Source organism: Panthera tigris, chromosome B1, assembly GCF_018350195.1.
Source record: "Panthera tigris isolate Pti1 chromosome B1, P.tigris_Pti1_mat1.1, whole genome shotgun sequence".
In the NCBI taxonomy this organism is placed as follows: Eukaryota; Metazoa; Chordata; class Mammalia; order Carnivora; family Felidae; genus Panthera; species Panthera tigris.
In genome coordinates, this window is record NC_056663.1 from 175,523,740 (window position 1) to 175,529,739 (window position 6,000).

Genomic DNA, 6,000 nt, shown 5'->3' on the forward strand with positions numbered 1-6,000 from the left:
TAGTATACTATCATGTAGAATGTTAATTAGACCATTAAATGGTGGAGTAAAAGCAGACATTGTGGACTTTTTTTTGTTAGTTTGTTTTAAACTTAAAATTCTAATTATTACAGATCTCTTTCTTTATGTGGTTACCTAATCTATAATCAGTTTAATGATGAACAACTATGAATCCTGGCACATAATAATGAACTATTCCTTCCTTCTTTTCCATTTTTTTCTTTCTTTCTTTCTCATTCTTTCTCTCTCTCTTTCTCTCAATCTTCCTCAATATTAATATTTAGAATTTGTTGTACCCACATGCTGAAATGAAATCATTCTTACATAATTAAAAATGCTTTCTTATTACTTTAAATCCCCAAACACAATCTCAGTGTAGTAACAAAATGAACAAGTATTTTAAATCATCTCAAACTAAAATATTTAGTTGACATTAAGATTTTTGCACATCTCTTTGATTTGGTCTATTACAGATGGGCAATGGTTTCAAGACTATTCTCCGTGGGCCAGTCGTGTTTCTGTACATCTTGAGAGTAGAGGAACCAACTGCCTTTATTCTGGAATTATCTTTTCAAAGATATTTGCATAGTACACAACCCTTGAAGAAGAGAGATTATTTCTCCCTCTGGAGAAGAGGGTGGGGTTTTATTGTTTTGTTTAGTTTTATTATTTTCTTTTTATGTCCATTTTTAAACTATCATTATCACAAATAATGTTTCTGTCTGAGACAAAGGGACGTTTGTTTTTAGATGTTTATTTGGAGATGTTTGTTTGCAGCCTATTATAAAAGTGAGGTTTTCTATCTCAGGATTCCTCACCATGTGTGATGCAAACCCACTACAGTCTCAGTATCTCTGCAGGCCCATGACACATAGAGAACAGCTACAGACAGAAGTTCAAGTTGCATCTGTGCCAGGAGTAATAAAGTTCCCTGTCTGCAACCTAGGATCCTTGTCTTTTGACAGTATCCCTGAATCTCTAGTGCTTCACATTTCTTTAGCTACCTGTGGATCACAATAGACTTGGCTCACTTTGTCTGTCTCTTGCTTTACCCATTTCCCTCTTTCTTGCAAGCTCTGGTTTCTGACCATTTTGGATCGAGAGATATAGAGATAAGGGGATAGAAGAGGAAGGTGAAAGAAATTTTGGAGTTCATTGCTATTGACGTTGTATTACCTAGAGTGTCAGAAATTTAAAATTGTTTCTTTCACTTGTGTTGAACATTTATGGGCTCTTCAGAGATATTTATTCCCTAAACTGGAATTTTCCATTTACATGTCCTTGATATGAAAAAAAATATATATATGCCTAACTACTCCTTAACAGTTATTTTTACAGTCCATAGGAATTTGGCATTAGCTTGCCCAAGCAAGTGGTCCTCTTGAATGACACAGCAATCGATCCTGTGTAGATTCTTTTCCATTCCTGGACATGATTTGTTGCACATGGTGTATACCTGAGCCAAAGCTCTTAACACATACAAACATAGATGCAACAACATGCCTTTACTCAATCTCAGAAAAACCGTGTACCCTGACTTGTACTCTCTTGGTTTCTCAAGAGTAAGGCAAAAGCTGGAATACTGTGTCCCTAAAAAAATTCATGGGATACATAAAATCTTCAAGTTTCTTTTGAAAAATGTTTATCTCTTGACTTGAAAGGAAGAGGATCTTAACATAACTTTTCTTTCCACATTGAGGAGAAGTAATGAAAAGTAGACAAAACTCAATCTTATTTTATTTTTTATAAAGAACAACTTTTCTCAAATTCCAATCCCTGAAAATTCATATTCTGAAACGTGGATGAAGGGATCAATGAAAGGGTTGCCTGGGTGGCTCAGTTGGTTAAGCATCCAACTTCAGCTCTGGCCATGATCTCACGGTCTGTGAGTTCGGGCCCTGTGTTGGGCTCTGTGCTGACAGCTCAGAGCCTGGAGCCTGCTTTGGATTCTGTGACTCCCTCTCTCTCTGCCTCTCCCCTGCTTATACTCTGTCTCTGTCTGTCTCTCTCAAAAATAAATAAAACATTAAAAAAATTAAAAGTTCAGTAAGATAAAAGGTCATAGAGAGGGCAGTAAATGAAAAACAGAATAAAGTAACCAATTTGAATATTTGAGAGTTGGCTGCATTCTGATATCACTGTTTCTGGGTATAGAGTGAATATATTTTCTTACACTTGTTTTGTAGTATTTGTGGGGTTGTGGGGCTTTAGCACTAGCCATGGGGGTTAGTCCAGAAATAAACTCTCTGAAGCTCTCACCAAATTTGAATGTTATTGTTCCAATAATTAACAGAGCAATATGAAATATAGGGAACTCCATTAGTTCTTGTTATGATTATAATTATATTTCTTCCAGGCCTCAGAATAGATGCTTAAAATGCTTGATTTTAAACTGATTTTTTTTCTAAGCATTAAACATGGACTTAGTGGGAGCTTTATTATTACAATTAGTAAGGCAATCCGTTATGTGGATTTTTCTAGGGATCTGACACAACATTGAGAAGATTTCTGTGCCAAATTGAATGTTGAGGAGCTAGAGATTATTGAGTTTGTTTCTCTTTGATGATAATGCAAAACGGCGGATAGGCGACTCACTATAAATACCAGTGGCATATAGTGCACATGCTTGCTTGCTTGTTTTCTGTCTTTGGTTTTCTTTTTCGTCTCCAGGTACCATCAAGGAAGCTTGCCAGGAAGAAGAGTGACCACATTAGGGAGTTGCAGCTTTGTCCTGCATATGTTTTCTCCAAATATTTTTGACCATGTGCTCAAAGATGGTGCTATCTTCTCAAACTGTCCCATAATGCTGTTTTACTAGGCTCAGTCAGGAAAACAGAATCAAGAACTTTAACGTAGGGATTAGGATTGAGATGAAAGAAATGGAGAAAGGAAGGAAAACAAAGATCAGTATAGTCACCAACAAAGGTCCAACATAGCTGTAGGTGGAAGGTTAAACCTGTAGAGATGCTGAGGCCCTTCACCAGGACTATGGAGCAGGTGTTTCTCAAAGAAACCTGCTGTGATCCTCAGGAATGCCCCACCTGTCTCTGTCAACAGAATTGTAACAGGTTGTAGAGAAGCAAATCCAAGCTCTGCGAATCTCATGTTTGTTCACACATCTGACCAGAGCCACCTCTCAGGAATCACATAATTTATTCCCATTCCCCAGCCAAATAACGGGAGTCTGTTTTATTGCCATTGTAAGTAGGTATCACATAGGGAAGGGGATTCTGGCGAACAACAGATCCAGCTTTCTTCTCTACCTTATAAAGAACAGCATTGGGAGTGATGCCAATTTGACAAAAATTCAGAACACGATATGGGGTAGAAATTGCCATCAGCTGTTTAATAGAGGAGAAAATTAAAGTTTATAGAGTTAAGGTAACTTGCCTAAAAATGGTCAAAAATGAAAGGCAATAATGAAACTCAGTGTAGTTTAACTGCAAAGAAAGTGTGATTTTGTTGATTATGCTGGTTGTTTTGTTGCCTTCCGAACATCAGTGATTTTGGTGAATACCAGCTTCTCATTAGATTTACACAGGGCTTCTAAAAATTGTAAGTGGCCATGTGCAGCTCCAGAGATTATAATTTTACTGCCCTGTGTGAGAATTAATGTAATTTTATTTCTCTGAAAACATCCTAGGGGACTCTGAAACACAAGCAGGCATGAGAAAAACTGAAATAAACCAGACTTATATTCACCCAGGATCTTGAAATCGTGGATCATGGAACACTGGTGGGAATAAGTTTTCTCTTCAGGAGCCTGTCACATTTAAAAAATTCAAATCCACTCTTGTTCTTACAGGTAAACTATAGACAATTCTATGAATTATTGTTAGTATTATTATTAATATTATTTTATTTTCCATATCTTGATAGCTACTTTATAAAAACTGTTTAAGTATCAATAATTCTTTCCATTTGTAATTCTTCTAATGTTTTATTTATTTTTGAGAGAGAGAGAGAGAGAGAGAGAGACAGAGTACAGGTGGGGGAGGGATAGACAGAGAGGGAGACACAGAATCTGAAGCAGGCTCCAGGCTCTGAGCTGTCAGTACAGAGCCCAATGTGGGGCTCAAACCTGAGCCGATGTTTGACTTTTAATCAAGTGAATCTCCCAGGTGCCCCTGATTTTTTCCATTTGTGATTCATATACTATAGACAGTGCACTGTTAAAAAAAATCAAACTAGTATTCTATTCTGAATTTTGACATTTTTTTTCCCAGTTGCAAAACTCTTACTGCAAACTTATATAAAACAAATTGCTCAAAAATTTTTGGACAATTTTTTATTGTATAGGCAATACATTTTTGTAATGTTTTTATTTTATTTTTGAGAGAGAGAGACAGTGTGAGTGGAGGAGGGCAGAGAGAGAGGGAGACACAGAATCCAAAGCAGGCTCCAGACTCTGAGCTGTCAGCACAGAATGTATAGGCAATATTTTTATGTTAAATGGATTTTGTCTTTCAAGTATTATTTTCTTAATATTTATAATAAATATTATATAAATAAATAATAATAAATAAATAATAAATAATAAATAAATAATATTTATTTGATAAATAGGTAATTACCTAAGATCATTCCTGAAAATAGTAATTACTTATTAAGTAAAGTTTTTGCAAAGTGGGAAAGAAAGAAAATGCATAAAAATGTATTCTTCGTGTAGACAATATGAATACGTAAATCCATACAGACAGAAATCATATTAGTGGATTTCAAGGGTTGAGGCAAAGGGGGATGGGGAGTGATGGTTTAGTGTACAGGTTCTCCCTCAGAGTTAATGAAAACGTTTTGGAATATTTGTAAACTACAGGTGATAGTTACACAACATTCTGAATATACTAATACTATGAACTGTACATTTTGAAGTGTTTAATTTTGTATTATGTGAATTTCACCTAAAATATTAAAAACAAATAATCCAAGAAATGTGTATACTGAAAAATTTTTCACGGGTTTTGATTCGGTTTTTACATAGTGCAACTTTAATACACATATAAACTTTATTTAAATTATATCAGATATTTGTACTATTTTTCATCAAGTCTATGATGTCATTGCTTGTTAAAATACCATTTTCTTTTTTTTATTATTTAAAAAAAAATTATGTTTATTTATTTCTGAGACAGAGACAGACAGAGCATGAGTGGGGGAGGGACAGAGAGAGAGGGCGACACAGAATCAGAAGCAGGTTCCAGGATCTGAGCTGTCAACACAGAGTCCAATGTGGGGCTCCAACTCACAAACCATGAGATCATGACCTGAGCCGAAGTCAGTCGCTCAACCAACTGAGCCACGCAAGAGCCCCAAGACATACCATATTCATGTGTCAATAAGAAAAAAAAAATATTTAAAAAAAAACACTGCTCAGAAAACAATGACATAAGCCTTATTATCACACAAAATGTGCATTTTATACCCTTTCACAGATCTCTTCATCTTATTTAGATACAGATCTTTAGCCTTAATAAAAAGAGGATATGACCAAATTAGTTTAAGTGGTAGATCTTACAAGTGTCCATTCTCTTCCATTTCTGGATATATGAAAGATTGAGATCTTCAATCCCCATGCAGTGGGCTATTGCCATGTCCATAGACCTGACAGTAAAATAAGAATAGAAGTTAAATGTGAAATTTCTGCCCTGAGGTGTTGAAAAGCTCAATCATGACTCTCCAGTTTGTCTCCTCCCCTGCCACAGCCCTTGTGGATGAAGCTTCGTGCAACAATGTTAGAGCCACGGGTTTGAAGCAGATTAGGGCATTGATATACTACACAGAAGACAGTTGCCCTGACACCTGAGCAGGACTTACAAAAGAATTTGCATGAATGAGAAATAAACATTTATTCCATTAAATCACTGAAATTCTGTTATTGCAGCCTAATATATCTTATTCTGATGAATGCAAAAGATAATACGAAAGTAAGACAATGGCATACAAAACCTAAAATACACAGTGGGCAATGAGTGGTGAAGGAACAAATATGGGGGCTAGGAT